The sequence below is a fragment of the Pelodiscus sinensis genome, chromosome 16, assembly GCF_052426305.1.
Source record: "Pelodiscus sinensis isolate ZL-2025 chromosome 16, ASM5242630v1, whole genome shotgun sequence".
Classification (NCBI taxonomy): domain Eukaryota; kingdom Metazoa; phylum Chordata; order Testudines; family Trionychidae; genus Pelodiscus; species Pelodiscus sinensis.
In genome coordinates, this window is record NC_143067.1 from 26059263 (window position 1) to 26079853 (window position 20591).

Below are 20591 nucleotides of genomic sequence, written 5' to 3' on the forward strand. Positions count from 1 at the left end.
ATACTTTGGCTTGCATTTGCCTGTGCACGCTCTGGGGTGCTCTGTGCAAACATGGCTTGGGGAATTAGAGGCTCAAAGACCCAGACACATAAGGCTGTATCTGTGGGCCTGGGCAGATATGATTGAAGGGAAGATAACCAAAAGCAGAGAATCCCCATTCCACCCTGCACCCTTCAAGACAGCGTTGGAGTGTTGGTTGCCCTTACCTTGGAGATCCAGGATTGCAAGCCCAGAGTCAGGCCTCTTGGTCTGACCCATAACCCTGGGCCCTCGTGAGGAACACTTTGCCTTCGTGGCTGTTGATGTGGACAGCGCTTAAGTGGCAGAGTGGTGCATCCAGCCCATTGCTGCTGGTCTTGCACCCAAGACCCCACTCCTCCCTGACGGGTGACAGACCAAGAATTGTCATGGGGGGCCTTGCTGGGCAGAAAGTTGCTATTTCTCCAGAGAACCGCTTGGCTTCAGGCAGACTGGTAGGGCCCCTTGGTATGCGCACTCACCCGGGACAGGTTGGGCTCTGCTGTTCATATGCTCAGACGCTCACATGCCTACATGCCTCTTTCAAGCTTGGCCAGGTGGAGCTTTTCAAAGTAATGGGAATCACAAGACAGCCTAAGCCTGGCCAGGGAGAATCTCCATTCCCTTCATGGCCCGACAATCCGGGCTGCAGCCAGCCGCCAGGAATGGACAGCGGCTGCATTTGAAGGCGAGTTAGTATTTTCCCTTAGTTCTCCCCAACGGAGCAGCGGGGGTCCTGCTGCTGAGGTAGGAGTTATTCCTTCCACACACAGTTCTCAGGGCTCCTCTGCTTTCCCATATGGGGCAGGAGGCCGGAGAGGAAGTCAGTTATTACAAACAACTTTCTCTGAGTGAGTTCACTTACATTCCCAGGCATAACTGGCAACAGCCACAGGCCTCTCTCCCTCTCCTCCCCCTCTTCCTCCACCTCCCTCCTTCTCTCTCTCTCTCTCGCTCTCCCTCTCAGACTTAATGACTTCCACATGGGCTTCTGGCATCCTGAGCCAAGCCTCCCAGCATTGTCTGAAATCTCCAAATTTAGAAGAAATATGAAAATTGTCAAACGCTCCTTCCTTAGGGGGTAAAACCAGCACTCAGCTGAACTGTCGCAGGTCAAGGCAGCAGACCCATGTGATCGGGCAGCAGCCAATGGCTCCTCTTGACGCCCCTGACAGATGTGGCCGTCTGCAGCCTGGCCTCCTTTTTCAGCTCATATAAGGTAAAAGAAAAAGGTTTTCCAGATCCTGAGCAGCATGGAAGGAGATTCCGCTGAAGACCCCCATGCCAGCTGCTTAAAAATCTGAGGCTGGGAGCACTGGGTCTCAGTAGCAGGTTATATTTTGAAGAGCGGAGATGCAGCCCCCCTTCTTCCTTGGCCGGGGCCTAGTGCACAGCGGGTGTGAGTGAACCCTTCGGATCCCTGTGCAACACAGGTACGTACATGCTGAGACTGAGAAGCAGGGCTGAGAGTCTGTGTGCATGCGGGAGATTCACTTTGGCACAGCTGCATTCCTTTGTATGTCTATCATGTCTGAAGAGCTCTGGGGAGAGAGTGCACTAGCGACAGGAGAGCCATAGCTAGAATGGCCCCATGCTCAAATTCTCGGCTAATGGGAACACCGATCCGTACCAGGCAGAGGCTTCCCTTTGTAAATGTACCTTACCGCCTGGCTATGCTACTCTTTGCTGTATTCTGTGCTGAAATGTCAGTCTCCACTTGTGCAATAACTTAGTTTCTCCAGGCTGAATAGGAAGGAGTGTGCAAGGCAGATGGGCAGGAGAAAGGGGAATGGAAGGGGGAGAAAACAAGAATGGGTCTCCCAGGGTCCCCCTTCTAGTAAATATTGGGCGGGGTGGCTTCTCTCTCCTCTCAGATCACACCCAAAGTCTCACAGTGTGTGAGCTGGGAGCGAGGGGATTGCTTGTAGCACCCAGCTTTGCGGGAGGGGTTGTCTAGTGGAACACAGAAGCAGAGGTTGCGAGCCAGAGGAGAGCGGGACAGCCCCTCTCCCCAGTGCCTGGGTCCTGCATTGCGTCCCCTCTGCTCTGCGAATGGGGCTGTAGCTCTGGGGTCAGCGGTGCTGTGAGCAGGAGGTGGTCTGTGATAACAGAGCTCAGGGGGATGTGAGGGCCAATGATTACAACAGAGAGATTCTGGCGAGTAGGGGAAATCACTTGAATTGTGTGTCTGAGCATCTGCAGCCCAGGAGTCTGGGGGGAAGGTTTCCAGGCAGCCCCCAGTGCTGTTGCAACTGGCAGTGCATGAACTTGCTGCCTCGAGCTTCAGTTCCAAAACTGAGTGGCCAGCCCAGCCAGCTCCCTCCGGGTGTGAGGAGTGGTGTTCTCCCCCAGGGCTGCTGGCCCCGTCCCAGGAGGCAGCTGTCAGCGGACAGGGCTGATATTTCACCCCAAAGCACTGTGAGACGTACTGGGCTGCTTTTTGCTCCACATATATTTCAGGGAGGAAAACTAAGTAAATTGACACCCTCACAGGCTGGCTCCCTGCCTTCCCCAAGGGGAAGAAGCCGATAGACCGTGTGAGCTGTATTGGGTTACAGCTGATCTGGCCAGAGACACTGCTGCCATTTTCCACTGAGACATGAAGCCAGCAAAGCAAGTGCTCTGGAGAAAGGGGGGAACTGTTCTGAAGATGTGTAGGGGGCCCTGCACCTCTCCTTGCTCACGTGTGCCCAGCTGCTGTGTGCCTCAGTGACTGACAGGATCCTGGCTCACAGGCTGATGGAACCCCAAAGCCTGCCTGACCTGCTGTTGCTGGCTCACCTGGATTTTCCTCCAGCACCAGCTTCCTCCCAAGGTCAGGATTTCCACCGCTCCCCACCGAGAGGCCTTGCTGAAAGGTTGCTGCTCTCTCTACAGCGTGTCCAGACCATGTGGCAGAAAATGGGCCTTGTGGCTTAGCACCCCAGGATTAGGCAGAAGTGAACCCCTATAAAGAGAATGTAATGGGCAGGCAGCTGCCTGAAAGCAATGCACTGTATGTGGGTGTGGGTCAGAGTCCAGCTGCCTTTGTCTGACCCCAGCCCCAACTAATCCAAGCAATACAGCTCCTGTGTAAATCCAGAGTGATTGCACTGGCTTCAGCGGAGCTGTGTGTCGGGGTGTCAGATCTGCCTCTCGCCACCCCCCTTTTTGCAGCTGGGCCTGTCCCTTTGCCTTCAGGAGTTGGTGGGTGAGCTCGGTAAGGCACTGTGAGGAGAATGGGGGCAATTTCAGCAGGCTGCCAGGGGTTTGCTAGGCAAGTGTCCTTTTCTTGTACCCAAAAGGTGACTTTGCTCTGGTGTCTAGTCAAAGACCCAGCAAGCACTTCTGCATTGGCTGTGCGCAGAGGTTGCTGCAGAGTGGCCACTGCCCAACGGCAGCCCAGAGGTGCAGAAGGTGGCCCTGTCAGGACTGACATTTCCATACGGTCACGGCTGGCACAGCCATGTTACATCTCCGACTGATCATCAACCTTTCCCTGCCATCCAGCGCACAAGGAACAGATCCTCTCCCAAGCCCAGACCTTCCCCAGTCACTGGAGTAACACCAGGCTTGTTCGGATCTCTGGTCATAGCAGGGCTCCTCACTAAGAGGTCTGTGGCATCCAAGAGGTTCCTCCCTCCCAGAGATACCCAGTTGCTTTCCCCTACTGACAGCTGCGCAACTTAGGGGCAGAGTGAGGGACCCAGTTCAGCCCCTGGGCTGATCACTCACAGGTTGGGAAAAATGAATGCCATGTTCAGGCTGCAGGGGCAGATCCCAGCTGGCTGTGGCAACAGAGCCTCCAGCATCGCTCTCCTCCGACGTGCCAACGTGAAAACACTGGGACATGGGGATTTCACTATCGCAAGCCAGAAATTGGCCCATGTGATCAAATCAATAACAGGAGAGAAAGGTCAGCAAGGTATCGCCTCCTCCACACTGTACACTCAAGCACTTCCTACTGCAGTTGGCCGCTCCTTGGGAAATGCCATTTCAGGAGGCGGGGGAGGAATGTTCCAAACTGGAACTGGAATCCAAAGCTAGCATTTCGAAACTTCTCAGAAAATGAAAATTCTGAAGAATTTCAATATGGGACTATTGACTCATTTGGCTTTGATCATATGGAATCATTTTGATTCAATGCAATTGTGTCATTTCAGTTAGGGAAAATGCTTCCTTTTAACTTTTTCATTTCCATACATTTTATTAATCAAACAGATAGACACTCTCTTAAATGTATAGTAAACTAAACAGAAAACTGAAAATACATACATGTATTTGTTATGTAACCACTGTAGTTTAAAAAAAAGGTACATATGTTTTATTTTAAAAACTTAAATTAAGTTTAAAAAAAACTTAATTGAGTAATGAACCCAAGCAACACTGAAAAATCTGCTAGGATTTAATATAAAAGCCAAACCAAAATGAATTAAAATGATAAAGTCAGAAGGAAATGTTTTTACCATATCAAAATTAAATAAGAAAGCTGAAATTATTAATTTAAACTATTGCCCATCAAACATTTCATCAAAATTGACACATTTTAATTTTGATAAAACTGCTTTTTTCCTATGAAAAACTGTTCTGTCAAAAAAGATTGCGACCACCTATACTTCTCACTAACAGCTGTACTTCACTCACCATGCCCCCAACAGAGTCATTATCCCCAGTATACGATGGGTAGAGCCCTGCACAGATAAAAAATTTGTATCCACATCTGTGTCTGTATCTGTATTTGTATCTGTATCTGTAAAAATGACTTGTGGAGCTCTGCATTGACATCAGCGGATGCAGATCCCCGTGCATATAAAGTGGATCTCCGCTGATTTGCAGGACTCTATTGATGGGGAAACTGAGACACAGAGTGGGGCTATATGACAAGTACAGCATGTTAATGCTGGAGGTGGTCTTGGACTATGGTCCCTGTCCATAGACTGATCGAGGAGACGATGGGGAAACCATCACCTTGCACCTTATTCTGACCCCTTCTAGAAGCAGGGCCCTGTGGGGGGAAGCTGACAAGAAGTGTCATGTATGAGACATGGGAACAGAAAGAAAGGTGTCAATATCACAGCAACTTGTCCCCCACTAATTCACTGCATTAGTAGCATTCAGGGACCTGCTTTGCTCTGGCAGTGATCAGCTGCAGCTGCACAGTAGCTGTACTGTCCATTTACCCAGTCGCAAGCTTTAGAGAACTTCCTATGTAGAGAGGAGGCTTTAATCCGCTGCTAGGTGAAGCATTCGTTTCCAGCACGCATTCATGCACAATGCAGCTCTGCCAAAGCTTTCCCAAGAAGTTATCAGCAGGCATTCAGAGGAAGGCTGTGTCTAGACAAGCTGTAGCTCTGAATTGCTCCTGGACAGCGCAACATTTACTTCGCTGTTTGTCAGGAGTGTTGTCTGGGGATGATGAAGCTTTGTATTTTTTAACCACTGCTTGCAAAATAGGTTTTGGGCTCCAAGGCTGTGAAGCTGGGAACCTCTCCCCTTCGCACCTGCTCCAGAGAAAAAGCACCATCTCCGTTTCTCCCTCATCCTTCTGTCCCGCTCAGCTGGGCCAGATATTACAAGAGTTAAAGGGTATGAGGTGTTGTATTGTATTATCTATTGTATGATTTGGGCTAATCACAACAATTAATAGTGTGTGTTTAGTGAGAGTGATTCAGGGTGAGTGTTGGCAGACAAGCATCTGTTGTTGATGTGTAAGATTGTGTGTACAAGTGTGTCCTTTAGAGCATGCCTGTTTATGAGTGTGTTCATGCTAGCGTGGTATGCAATGTGTCTTACAGAGTGAGTGTGAAGTTTTGCATATGTGCTAGCCTGGGCATGTGTTGATTAGAATGTGTGTGTATGTGAGTTACAGGGTGATTGTGTGATTATGCATGCATATGTGTGTGTGTCTGAGTATGTGTGTGTGCTGGCAGTAGTGTGTGTTAGGGGCTGCACATGCCCTCAGCTAACACAGCCCAGGGATTTAACCTGCATGTATGAGAAGGAGAAAACTGCCCTTGCTAGTGATAGGAGTCAGATAGGAAAGGATGAGGCAAGAGGCCAGAAATCTCAGCTTTGAGCCACTGGGGCCGTTTCATCATTGGAGACCCTGGCCAAAAACACACACAGAGACACCAAAAGAACAGTAGATGCGCCAAACAGAGGGGAGCCCAGGCCAATGCCCTGTACAAAGCAACAGCAAAAGGATAGGCTGAAGTTGTCATTTCAATTATAAGGACCCCAGTGAGTTTCCACCCAGACAGGCCCTGCAGTCACCCTCTCTACTCTTTAGGAATGAGTCTCCTGGGACGCTGCCTGTCTAGTATAAACCATTGCCCCTTCCCCAACCAATCAAAGCCTACCATTGACCTTGACTAGCAGTCCTGGCCCAAGTCAGAGGGTGATGCAGGTGCTTAGCACCTCTCAGGATTTGACTCTTAAGTTGCCCTAGGATGCAGGGAAGCAGGTTTCTTTCCCATCTGATGGAACATGTCATCCAAGCAGTGAGGTATTTTCTAAGATGGAATGTCTAATACCAGATGAATTCCCCCATCACAATGCAAGGGAGGGAAGGATGCCTTGTGATGGACCTTCTCTTTGTTCTACATGGTATCTGCTGTGGTCATGTGCTGGTGAACGGGAGTTTCTGGCTCTAGGTAAACAGAAGTCATTCAGTGGGGTACCTCACACAAATTCAGCATGCACATAAGGGGGTCTCCAGGTTCAAGGGCACTGATGTTTACTGCAGCTAGAACCTGCGCTTAAAGCTGTGAGTGAGCATATGCTTGGCTGGCTAGGTTAAGGATATGTCTGCCCTGCAATCTGGGGACGTGACTTCTAACTTCCAAGCCAGCTCTGATTTAGCTTGTGCACTAAAGACAGACATGTAGCCGCAGCAATGCAAGTAGTTACCCTGGAAATCACTCCCCCAGCAGGAAGTGTGGGCACATTGTAAATCTTAGCTCAAGGCACAGTTTGGTCTGATGCTCGGTTGCTGGGGTGAGCTGCTCCTCCTTTATGGGTGGTCAATGGAACTGTCAGACACCGATGGACACAGCTGCCCAAAGTGCAGAGAGATCTTTCTGCCTAACCACAGAGTAATCCTGACTCTCACTAACATACTGGCTGTGTCTAGACTGGCAAGTTTTTCTGCAAAATCATCTGCTTGGCTGGCTACACTGGCCGCTTGAATTTCCGGAAAAGCGCTGACGATCTCATGTAAGATTGTCAGTGCTTTACCGGAAATACTATGCTGCTCCCGTCTGGGCAAAAGTCTTTTTCCGAAAGACTTTTGCGCGAAAGGGCCAGTGTAGACAGCACAGTACTGTTTTCCGCAAAAAAGCCCCGATCGCGAAAATGGCGATCGGGGCTTTTTTGCGGAAAACCGCATCTAGATTGGCCACGGACGCTTTTCCGCAAAAAGTGCTTTTGCGGAAAAGCATCCTGCCAATCTAGACGCGCTTTTCCGAAAATGCTTTTAACGGAAAACTTTTCCGTTAAAAGCATTTTCGGAAAATCATGCCAGTTTAGACGTAGCCACTGTGTTCCCAGTTCTCAGCAGATTCCATGAGGAGTTTTCCTTGGTCCCTTTCACCATGCATTTTCCTGTAGATACATGCTGACTTGTTTGACCTGTATGTCTGGTTGCAGCTCTTTGCGTCTTCTCGCGCCCTCACTCATGAATTCAACTTTCCTTCTTCCATATGCTCATTTCTTTTTTCTCTCTTAAACCTTTCTGTGCCTCTTTCTTTTCTGAGCTCCTCTGAGCCAAGCACAGTTGGCCACCCTCAATTGTCAGAACACCTTCTTCTCCCATGTGCAAGCGTCTCATGTGGGAAGCTTTAGCAAACGGCCTTGTGTAGGAGGCATATTCTGCTCCCGGTGCACGTGATCTGCTAAGAACAGGCTCCTTTTACTCCTTAGACAGGCCCAAATTAACTTTAACCCTTAGGTCACCGGTTTTATAGTGACCCCCATCAATCTGAAAATCCTACCCCGCGGAAAATATTGCACCTCCTTGAGTTATAAGTAGCCCCTAACCAAGTAATTGAAGGAAGCAAAAGCCTTTGTCTCTGTTTATGGGATACACGCAGCAGGCCTTTGTCATTGTCACTGCCCTCTAGAGAGCCAGTCAGATCCCAGTCTTTCAGGGAAAAAAGCACTTGTGCTCATCTCCATCCATAGCAACAGGACCCAGGCAGAGCTCCTGGGAATCGTGGGACCTGTCAGTTCCTCCCTTGCTGAAGAGATCCTTTTATAGCGATCCAGCAGTCGGAGAGCAGAGCAAAGCCTTCGTGCAAAAGGAATGATGTAACACAAATCAGGCCAGGCTATCTAAAGCAGACACTGACAGAAAGAGTCATTTTTAGCCACGAGTTGGTTAAAAAGACTTGAGTTGGGGCTGTGTCCCTACATGGTGCCCCATGTTCTGATGTGATGCCTCACCCTACTGAGCAGCTATGTGGAGGAGACACGGTCCTGGACTGGAAGAAGAGTGGTCAACAGCCCAGGCCTTGAAGTTGGAAGAAGGAATAAAGCAGAAGAACAATCGGGGGGTGATGATGGGCAGCGCCTGGGAGGTACCTCTCTCATGGGGGCAATAATATCAATCTCTGAGTCTGAGCACCAGCTTCCAAGAGGTCCCTATATACGGGATCAAGTGGCTTTTCTTAAAGAGCTGATCTGGCCTCCAAACTCACTCATTGCCCTGGAGAGCAATGCAGAGAGGAGCCCACTCCTGCTCAGAACTAATTCCTCCCACCAAATTATTCTGCCAGATAAATTAATGAACCTCCCTAAAGACCTGCAGCACGCGGCTGGAGACTTCCTACACGCAGAGACTCCGCACAGGGAGATGGGAGAGCTGGTGGAGTCTAGGGTCATATTTTAATTTGTTAGGGAAGTGGGGGGAAGGCAGGTCCCTGGAAATGGATTTAGTCCTCAAGCGTAGACTCCCCTTTTGGGGGCTGTTGGCAGGGACTCAATCTGAGACATTCAGGGCCCCAGGGTCTGATATCTGAGTGTCTGTCCCAGTGACTCATATCCCACCTCTGCTAGGGCCCAGCTCTAAGTAGCAGCAGTTTTAATTTAGTTGTATAGTTCTTGTATCATCAGCGGCCTACCCTTCTCTGCTCAGCAGCATCGTCAGAACAGGACCGCGAAGCTGAGAGTGCTACCAAGCAGCAAAGCCCTGATGAGGCTCTGTCTACACTTTTGTCAGTCAGCAGGCCTGAGCCATAACAAATGCCAGTGTGAACAGCGGTGCTCTCCTGCTGACAACGTGAACGCCACTGGCTGAGGGTGGAAGTATTTTGTTGGCAAAAGAGCCGACAAAAGCGGCTACACTACCTGACTTCTAGCAACATGGCTGTGTGGACAGCTGTGTAGCATAGACGTAGCCTCAGCAGTTCAAAATGTTGCCCGTTAAGGGAAAAGATTTGTTAAAGGGACCCACACAATTTCCAGTACTTCTTCCCCTCCCCTCACTAGCTTGGGCATAGGACAATAAAAAGTGAACAGCTGCTTAATAAACACTACCATCCAGACTCACCATGATTGGAATTCTTAAAGGGGCAGTTGCATGAGTCCCCGCCCCAACATAAAAGAAACATTAAGGGCTATATTTTGCCCCCTACCCCTACCCCATAAGGCTGTTCACTGCCATGTCTCAGAGTCCTTGCTCAGACAAAGGGTAAACAGGATAAGCCAGGGAGCCCTGTCCATCTGACATCGATCCCAGGCAATAATGAGCAGCAGCTGATACAGGATGCAATTAATAAAGAATTAAAGGAGGGTAATATAATTAATGCCAATCAACATGGGTATATGGGAAAAATAGATTGAGTCCAACTAATGTGATACCTTGTGTGATGAGATTACCAATGTGATTGATGAAAATCAGTTGGTTTTTAGACTTTTATAAGACATTTGGCTTCATACCAGATGCCATTTTGATAAAAAATTAGAACAATATAAAATTATGGCACACATTCAATGGATTGAAAGCTGAACAACTGATGGGTCTCAAAATGTAACTGTAAACAGGGCATCATCATTGAATGGGTGTGGTACTAGTGGGGTTTGCAGACCAGGTTTGTTCCTGGCCTTGTGCTATTTAATGTTTTTATCAGTGACCTGGTAGAAAACATCAAATTGGCACCGATAAAGTTTGCAGATGGCATAAAACTGAGGGTGCAGGAAATAATAAAGAAACAGGTCACCAATACAGAGCACTCTGGTAAACTGGATGCAATCAAATCAGGTGCATTTTAATACATCAAAATGTAAATGTATAACTCTAGCAATAAAAATGTAGTCAATGCTTACAAGATGTGGGGAACTCTATCCTGTGAAATGGTGACTGAACAGGATCTGGGGTTCAAGGTAAATAAGCAGTTGGACATGTACTTGCAGTGCGGCTAATGAGAGCCTTCAACGCATAACAATCTTGAGTCAGAGGAGCGAGATTCTTTCACCTCTGCATTTGGCACTGCTGAAACATTGGGCCAGTTGTGGTGGCTACAATTCCAGAATGCTGATCAGTAGGGGAGGTTTCAGAGAAGAGCCCTGAGAATGATTAAAGGATTAGAAAATATGTCTTGTGGTGCTAGACTCAAGAAGCTCCAACTATTTAGCATAGCAAAGATCTGATTCAGAAGTTAAGTATATACATGGGGGAACAAATAGTTGATAATGGGCACTTCAGTCTAGCAGTAAAAGATATTAAAGAGCCAATGACTGGAAGGTGAAGCGAGACAGATTCAGACTAGCTACTCATGCACTGTTTGAACAGTGAGGTAAGTAACCACTGGAATGCTTGACCAAGGGTCATGTTGGATTGTTCATCACTGGCAATTTTTAAATCAAGATTTGGTATTTGTCCAACAGATTTAGTCTACGGATTATTTTGGGGACGTTCTCTGCCCTGTGTTGTACGGAAGGTCAGACTATCTGCAGTTCTCAAAGTGGGTCACAATCCTGTTTTAATGCGGTCACCAGGACTAGTGTTAGATTTGCTTCCTCCACCTTTGGACATCAGGACTCAGGGGGCTCAAGCTCCCCCCGCCCCTTGTGGGGTCATGTAATAACTTTTTGTTGTTAGAAGGGGGGGACATGGTGTCATGAAGTTTGAGAACCACTGTGTTAGATGACCACAAAAGTCTCTTTTGGCCTTGGAATCTATAAATAACTCCCAAATCAGTGGGCATTTTATCTGCATTTGGTCTAGGCTTTGCATTACCAAAGTCCAAAGTCCTGATGAATTAGTTGAAGTCATGACCAGCCAGCTCCTCTGGCCAGGTGGAAGTGTGCTGTGACTTCATGGCATACGCCTGGGCAGGCAAAAGAGGAGGCCGGGAAGTGTTTGTAGCAGGGGGACCAGCAGAATTGTCTCTTTCCAACTAAGCCCAAAAGTAGCAGCTAAAATGTTAGCCAGGTTTCTTCTGTTACCGAGTTTAATTCTGGCTCCTTCTGCAATCTGTTTCCCTTCCCACCAGTAGGAGGCACTGGTGGCCTCAGCCCTCCATATGCATCCAGCATTTGACAGCCATGGATTTTTATCCAGGCTACCTTTTGTATAAGACCCCAGCTATTTTCCCTTCATGTTTCTGTGCCTTCCCCCACTCCCATCACGTCTCTAGCTACTAAGAGAGAACTGGCTCTGGAAGGCCCATTGACGTGACTGTCTCCCCTGGGAATTCACCCTGCAAACCACGTTTCCTCTTTGCTAGGAATGTGATGTGCAAACAGAGCAGGAGTTGCTCCCAGAGCCCCTCGCTCACACGCCCCAGGAGCCCTGCGGAAGTGGGAAGCCTGGGGGTCATCTCAAGGCTTTTGACAGACACTCAAGACTGCAGTTTTTCTTTCCAGACATAATTCCTCAGAGTGTCCTTTCCCCAGTGCCTGGCCCGGAGAAGGGTAAGGGATGGGCCTGAGCGGTGGGTGGTGGTGACGGGGGAGAGCAGGGCCAGGCTTTGATGCTGTGCTGTGGAAATGGCCTGGGGTCTCAGGACCATTTGCTGCCATCTCTGCCCTTCCTCAGGAATCCCCAAATGCTGAACAGTCCATGGCAGTTGGGCCCCATCCCCTCCTGGCCTGCTCCTATCTGTAGACTTAATTAAAGAGCCCCCAGGCTGAGCCAAGTGGGCAGAGAAATCCTGTGCTGGGTTCTGACAGAATGAGAGATAGTTGGCACCGCTAGGGACTGATTGAGGGTCTCTATGGAAACTTACACCCCAGAATAATGGATTGAACCTTCCTCCCCACCCCCACCCCTCTGCGCCCATCCCCACAAACTGCGGGTGCTTCCAGGTACCCTTCCCTCCGCCACCGATAGTACTGCTCCTCCCGCAGTGACCATCCCCCCAGTGCTTTCTTCCTTTCTTCCCCTCCCACCAGGGTGCTCTGTCCCTTCGCTCCAGCTGCATCATGGTGAAGCAGGGAAGAAATGCCCTGACGGTGCACATGGTGGGAAGGAGCAGCACCTATGGGTGGCGGGGGGATGGCACACACAGTTTGGACTCTTCCTGTATGTGGAGCTGGCCTGCACTTTGTGTTCTGTGTTATGAGAACTTTTTGCTAACTTTCAAAACGAGCTCTCGAAGGGGCAGTAATCCCAGATATACCAGCACTGGCTTCCTGGCCTGGACTATGGCTGGCCCCTTGCAGCCTGGCCTTGGCTCACCAGCTGCAGTGGAGTGAGTGGGGACTGTTTCCATGACAACGCCCCTGCCATTTCAGAAGCCAGTTGGCCCATAATCTTTGGGGGCAGGAAGCGGTCAGAAGGCAGGGCAGTAAGAACCACAAGCCCCCTTTGCAATATGCCCCAACCATAATACTAAACCCAACCCCCCTGTTACAAAGTGGGGGCACCATTGTGGGGGCAGGGGACAATCTTTTACCCTAACAAATGCATGGACACGTGGACACAGCCCCAAGCCCTTCCCATACAAACCCATCCTTAACAGTAACTCTTTCTCCTGCCCCCAAAGATTCTCATCCAGGGACTTCCAAACGCCCATTGTGCTGGGTGTGAGACAGATCCAAAGAAGAGACAATTCCTGTCCAAGGGGCTTACCTCCCATCATATCCAGAATGTATGCACGCACACACACACACACACAACTGACTGCAATCATCACATCATACACTTACATACACAGGATCACATCCATGCACATATGTGGGCTTTTCCGTGGCCTTGTTCACTTTGGCAGAGAGCAGTTTGGAAGCTCTCAAAGGGCACATGCCTTTGCTTGTCATTCTCGCGAGGAGCCTGGTTCCCAAGCACAGGCACCAAAATGTCCGTCCCTGGTGCTGCTGGCTCAGACCAGCAGTGGGAGTGGGTACCATGAGCCCAGAGGTTGGAACGAGAGGCATTTCCCAGATGCTGCTTCCAGATGCGTTAGCATCATCTCCCATCTGCACTCACCCCTTCCTCTAAGCCATTAAAACCTGCTCTCTGTTCCTAGCATTATAACTGATCCCAGAAAAACCCACAGAGCAGGAGCAGCAACATGAAAGGCCCAGGACTGCGTCCCCTGGGCCCCCTTGGCTTGTCCCCAACACAGCCCCAGGAATCTGACTTGTTGACCATAAAAGGCCAGGCATTTCTCATCCCCTGGAGGGAGGATGGGAAAGGAAAGGCAGCACTATTTATAGTGAGCATTAGAGCCTGAACTGGGGTTAATCAGCCTGCAAGCCTGGGATCAGATTGGAATCTCTCTCCCGCTCTCCTTTTTCTCATAAACCCGTGATTTAAAACCAGGCCTCACGCTGATGAGGCAGGTTTGGGGAAAATGCTCTTCTATGGCTCCTTGCGCCTCCCCAGGCCTCCAAAGGGTTTTCATGAGGAGGGGTCGGGGCTCCCTGCAGCTGAAAGTCCCTGTATGAAGTTACACTGCAGTAGGGGAGCTGTCAGGGTTGGGCTGTATCCAAGCAGTGTGTGTAAGGGGAGGTGCTGTGCTTGGTCAAGAGGGAGGCATGTTTGTCTGAGTTGAGCTAAAACCTTGCTTTGAGACCTGCCTGTAAGAGCTATGATCACATCAGGGACGGCTCCTGCTCCAGCTGTCTCATACCTGCTCCATCTATCAGAGGATGAGGTTGACTCTGGAGGCAGTGCCTTGCAGTTACAGCAACCAAAGTGCCTGGAAAGAGGGTGAGATTCTGTTCCTAGCTCCCCATGTCTGTGTGGCACGTTGTCCAATGAGCATTGCATGTCTAAGGGGCACTGAGTGGCAAAGAAGGGAGGTCAGATCTGAAATATCAGCCAATGTTTTGTAGCCGGCAAACACCCCCACTGATACTGGGGTGGGAGGAGACCTTGAGAAGGGACCCCACAATAGGAAACAGGATGGCTCAGGCAAGTTCATCCAGGAATATGCAAATTCTACAGATGGGAATATGCAAAGGAACCCGATTGCAACGCACAGTTACCAGAGACTATAATTCTCCAGACAGGGCCACAGCGTTGAAGGCCAGTGAAGCTTTTCAAAGGACTTTGGATCAAGTTCCCCATGCATTGGTGCTGGGAAAACGGATGGAGGAAAGGCACTAGAGAAAGCAATAACTCCCTTCCTGCATTGTGTCCCAGAGTGGGGAGACAGGAAGGCCCAAGGTCTAATCATAGCTCTGCCATTGACCTGATGCTGGGCAGAACCACAGCGGGAAATGTTTTGTGACTGAGAAAAACATCAGTGGCAATGAGAAAATCTTATTTTGTGTCAAAATTGTCTGGGCTTCCTTTAAAAAGAAGAAGAAACCACCAACATTTGGGGGGGTTGTTTGCTGGAAACTGAAAAAAATGTTTGGAGATTTCAGTTACAAAAAGTGTTATACACAACAGACATTGCCTGTAGAAACGGACCTTTTCAAAATCCATTTTTTTAAGTTGAAAAATAGTTTTGAACAAAGATTTCCAAGCGATTCTCATTCTGGGGTTGAGGCAAGTTTGCTGCCCCAGGTTTCCCATTTGTACTACTTTTCAGCCTCCAGGGGAGGGGGCATGGATGTGGGTGAAATGCTCATTATTCTTCTATGCCTGTTCTCTATCTAGCGTTCCCTGCTATTCCTGGTGTGATCCCTGCAGTGACTCCATTACAGCAGCAGAGTCCCATTAGAATCTAATCCCTCCAGGAGGGTTTCAGCTCATTAAAAGAGTTTATAAAAGACAGACTTCAGAGCACACAAAGAGGGTAACAAAACAGGGAATACTGGTCTCACAGCCTCCTTCTGGATTGCTCAGCCCGTCCTGCATCATTGCTTCTGGCAAAAACTCCAGACTTTGTCTGTCATGCCACAGCTGTATCATTAAAGACAGTGTTCTTTAGCCCCCACTGTGATCAGCCAGAGAGGGCTACCTTGGGAATCCAGCCAGCCTGGCGATCTGTTTGTAGCAGGACTCCATTCTTGGGAGGATGCACACAGTGCAGAACGACACGGTGACCCATTGGGCTTGGAGATTTCCCTCATCTGGATCTGTGTCTATAGCTAATGCAGGAAGAAACATTCAGTTTGTCCAGAAGGTGAGAAAAACTGGGACAAATTCATCCCTGCTCTCCATTGATGTTAAGGATGATCCCAGGACAGAGCATGCATCACCCTGCTGAGACCTGGATTCACTTAAAACTTAGATCAACACAGCTATGAAGTTTAGGGGAGTGAAAAATCCATGCCATAGAGCATCATAGCTATACCAATCCCAACCCTGGTGTAGATGCAACTAGGTTGCTGGAAGACTGCTTCCGTCACAATATTTCTGGATATGGTGTTCCTGCCGCAAGGGAAAAATCCTTTGATCGCTGTAGACTGTGTCTACAATTTGGGGTTCTGCTGGTATAGCTATGGCACCATTGAAGCCAACCCCCTCCACTAGAGAGCGACTGTGTGGTCAAGTGGTCCAGGAGGACACAGGTTTAGATGCTCTACTGACTCTGTAGAGCAGGGGTTCTTAACCTTTTTACCTTCACACCTCCCCTGAAAGTGAACTTCATGTTCAACCCCCCCCCCCCCCCGAGCCATTTTGTGCACAGCCTAGCCCCGCCCCCTCACTTGACAGGAAGCTAAGGGGTGTGGCTAGGTCTATAAGAACTCTGCCAGGGAGCTCAGTCGGGGCCCAGCCTTTGAGGGAGACAGAGGCCTGCCCAGAGCTCCTGGCTGATGAGACTGAGACTAGGCCTGGGCCTCCCACAGCCGCCTTCCCTCAGGCCAGCGAAGGCTTCCCTGCCTGGGCTGCTGAGACCTGGCCAAGCTGGCCAGCAGGGCTACCCTCTGACCTAGAGGAACCCTAGGCTCTACTGGTGCCTGGCGATTCGGAGGACCAGCCTGAGCTGAAGGCCCAGCTCGAACCCCGAGGCCCGCCTGAATCCTGGGACCTGGCGAACCAGCTGGGCGCAGCCGTCCAAGCTAATTCCCAAGTCCGATGGCTGGTGGCGCTGTGGGGTGAGTGAACCCCGTTACAATGCCTAACTGAATAATATGAGCTTTTTACTTTGAACCTTTTCCTAACAAATTTACGTAATATTTGAAGATGAAAGTTGGCAGTGCTCATGTACTGTTATTGTAGTGTGTCGTCACATAGGCCTGATTGATTCGCACTGCTATTATAGTGTGCTGATCTCTAGAAGTTAATTCATAATACTAATTATGAAGAAATCTAAACCTTAGAATTTTATCCAGTGAGAAGGCAATTGTGATAAATTTTCTGGGAGGCACCTCACACCTCCTCTGTATCCCCTTTCTCCCCGGGGGAGGCGCACCTCACTGGTTAAGAACCCCTGCTGTAGAGTATCTAAACTCTACTTTCCTAAGTCAGATCTAGCTGGGAAATTCACTGAGAAGCAGGAACCTCTCTGCACCCTAGTTCCCTGGGAAGTCGTGGTTCCCTGCAGAAAGAAATTAGGGAGAAAACTAAATATGTGAGAGGAGGGCAAACTGGCAAGCCAATTGTCTGCTTTGCTTTGTGCCCCTCCTCAGGGACTGGGAAGATCTAAGCATGGGGGATGTTCCTCTGGCACTGGAGGGACGACTGCTTCCCAGCAGATGTTTCTCTTCCAAGATCTGTAGGATGCGTAGCCCTGAGAATCCAACAGTGCTTCATGGCATTTCTTCAGCTGCCTGTCACCTCCCTGGGGACAGCAGCTGAGTTCACGGACCCCTGCAGTCAGGATGAAGAGAACTCTCTGCTTTGGTGTTTCCCACCAACACATTTGGTGCAGGATAATGGCTCGGGCCGGGAGCAGGGCGGGAACTGGGCAGCTCGTTGGAGGGTTGCTCTGGAGTACTATCCTAATAGTACTGTTTTAGGGGGTAGCCCAGTATTAAAGTATTTCCCTGGAAGGCCAGCCTTCACCTGTGAGGAGTCCCAGGCACTTTACACTCAGCTTTGAGAATGAAGCAGGTCTCTGACTATGAGTAGGGTTGCCAGATGGTTGAAACAAAAATACCAAACACCCCCCTATCCCCCCAAAAAAATACTGGGAAAAAATTCTGTTAAAGGGAAAAAAGGGGGAGGGAGACCAAAGTTGTTGAGCCAAAAAAAACCAAAAAAAAAACCGGACTCCAAGGACTTATTAAGCCAAAAAAAAAAAATTAAAATAAAACAGCATGCCTTTAAAAGTGAGTGCAGGGATAGGAACTGGGGAGCGATTGAACACTAAGACCCAGGGGAAGCATTGCTTCCCCTGGGTCTTTTGGCCTGCAGCCATTTTGTGCCAGCAGCCTTGGGGAACCAGGTAAGCATGGGGGCTGGGGTCAGGGAGCTGGGAGTGTTGGGGTTTCAAGGGTGGGGGGAGGCCAAGTGCTGAGTGTTTGTAGGGTTGCCAGGTGCCCGGCATTTTCGCCCCCTAGCCGGGAAAAAATCAGAAGATATCAGACATCTCAAGTGCCCGGTATTCTCTGAATTTTTTTACCGGACAGGCGGTGAAAATACCGGACTGTCCGGGTGAATCCCGGACACCTGGCAACCCTAATTATGAGGTCTCCGAGCACAGTTGTGTCCCCTGAACTGCTCCAGTGGGAAAGCACAGGAGAACATTAAGCAACCCATCCTCCAAGGAGCTCTGGGACCCAGCTGGGCTCACTGCATATCTAGAGATCACAACCAGACCTCCAGTCTAGGGGCCAGCAGCTTCAATTCCCCGTTCCCAAGAGAGGGAGAAGCTGAGAGCGTGTGAGACTTATGATCTTTAGACCAAAAGCAAGGAGAGGAGAGTGGGGAAGGGGCTGAGCAACCAGTGAGGGCAAGGGAAGAGGAGAGGGACACGACTACCCCTCTGGTTAGCCAGACCCTTTCTCACCTCTCCATCTTTTAAGTTTGTTCCCCTGTGCTGGGCCCTTTATGCTGGGCTGATTCTCTCATCTTCCCTGTCAAACTGAAGAGGTTAAATTCTGTGCATGTGTGTCAGTGCATACATTGTGCACGGGTGTTTACAGCGTGTGCGTGTGTGGTCCCTTGTGCCGAGGTTCTCTGACCGGAATGGCTGGCTCCCATCTGTGACCACTGCATCTCGTCAGGGAGGAGTGCAGAAAGCATCTCTTGGCTTGCAAGCCAGCCTTTCTGGGTGCTCCTCGGAGCAGCCTCCTGCATTTCAGGTCCCTTATACTTGCCAAGGGCCATCAGTGTCTGTAATGCTCACAGGGAGGAGGGGTGGGGGCTGGGATCAACCAAGATGTGTCCAGTGTAATACCCAGGGTGACTTCTGGGCATGAAAGCCTCATCAGAGTTCTTAGTGCCTGCCAGCTCTGCCTGTGCCACTGTTGGGACCTGCCCACAGCACCTGGGGAAGGGTGGCACTGAGCATGCCTGGCTAGTCAGCACTGGGATAGTCAGCCTTAAGCACACATAGGAGCCAGGCACTGATACTGGCTACCCTGGGCCCAGTCACAGGGGCCTCACTGGCCACGGGCTCATACACATTCATATCTGCCAGTACACATTGGTGTTGCACACACAAATGTGCACTCAGCACTGTGCGAGTGTCACTGCAAAGTGCCACGCAGGGGTCACTGCTGGGTTCACAAGCGTGCTGGACACCCCACTGTCCCTGCATCCACACCAGTTTGGCCTGCAGCCCCTTCAGGCCATAGTGCTGCAATGTCCCAAAAGGCCATGATGCTGAGAACCAACAAACTCAAGACACTTGTGACTTTCAACTGTATTTGCATTGATGTCCTGGTTGGCAAGCTCCTTGTGACAGGGCCTTTCCTGACTGCCTGTTGTTCTCCATTCTCTCTTGGTTTCTTACAGGCATGGGACTCAGAGGACATTGGCTGAAAAGAGGAAGCAGCACACAGCTGGTAGCTTTGGAGAGGTCAGGACTGAAGACTGCCTGAAGGGGCTGTCAAGTGACCTGCTGGGGAACAGACTCAGAAATCCAGGCAATTGGCAGCAGGCCAAGATGGCCTGAAAGTGTCAGCTGACGGATTGATAGTCACTAAGCACCAGCATCTGTCAAAGCACATACCAGCACTCCTAACCACACTCACTTCCTTGTGACACACACACACACGAACCTGTCCCTCAGTGGTCCAGAGAGGGTATTTACAGGCAGATAAAGAAGTCCATATGAGAGCTGGCTCTAAACCAGAGTCCCACAGAGACTGACCTTGCAGCTCAAGTCAACACCGAGAAGGGGCTGAACCAGAACATCTCCAAGGCTGAGAAAGGCTTATCAGATCTGGGCTCTTATCAGCTCTTGTTCCAGTCCAGCCCTCTCTTGTCCCTGATGTTTCATGTCCGTGGGAGAGGTGTGGCAGTGTTATGCACAGGTAAGAACTGGGGATATGGTGTAGGATGATTCTAGTGAATACACACAGGTAGCTGGAGTGATATTGTCCCCCAAGCCACTTTTTGGTGCAGTGTTTTTAGGCTCTACTAGTTCCATGGAGCCCATGTACATAGTGACTGTGTCTACACTGGCCACTTATTCCGGAAAAGCAGCCGCTTTTCCAGAATAACTTGCCAGCTGTCTACACTGGCCGCTTGCTTTTCCGAAAAGCAATGACGATCTAATTTAAAATCGTCATTGTTTTTCCGGAAAAACTATGCTGCTCCCGTTCGGGCAAAAGTCCTTTTCTGGAAAAACTGTTCCGGAAAAGGGCCAGTGTAGACAGCACAGTAGTCTTTTCCGCAAAAAAGCCCTGATCGCGAAAATGACGATCGGGGCTTTTTTGCAGAAAAGCGTGTTTACATTGGCTTTTCCAGAAAAGCATCCTGCCAATGTAGACGCCCTTTTTCCGGAAATACTTACAACGGAAAACTGATCCGTTTTAAGCATTTCCAGAAAAGGGTGCCAGTGTAGACGTAGCCAGTGTGTATAAGGGTCGGTTAATGGCAATGTAGTGCAGAATGTACTCTCCTACTCAGGTAAGTGGGCACAGCTATTGATTCACTATATAAGGGGAAGGATGGCCTCTTTCTCCCAGGCTACGTCTACACTGGCCCCTCTTCCGGAAGGGGCATGTAAATTTCACGAGTCGTCGTAGGGAAATCCGCGGGGGATTTAAATATCCCCCGCGGCATTTAAATAAAAATGTCCGCCGCTTTTTTCCGGCTTTTAAAAAAGCCGGAAAAGAGCGTCTAGACTGGCCCCGATCCTCCG

General features: G+C 49.7%; 1 long non-coding RNA gene across 1 annotated transcript in view; it reads left to right on the top strand.

The window, feature by feature from the left end:
* Window positions 1–1054: 1054 nt before the first annotated feature.
* The window catches only part of LOC149523515 (uncharacterized), a 31475-nt gene continuing 11938 nt past the window's right edge, over window positions 1055–20591 (top strand). The window contains exons 1-2 of the long non-coding RNA XR_016346973.1: window positions 1055–1451; window positions 19238–20415. This is a non-coding gene — a long non-coding RNA (uncharacterized LOC149523515). The remainder of the gene's footprint in view (window positions 1452–19237; window positions 20416–20591) is intronic.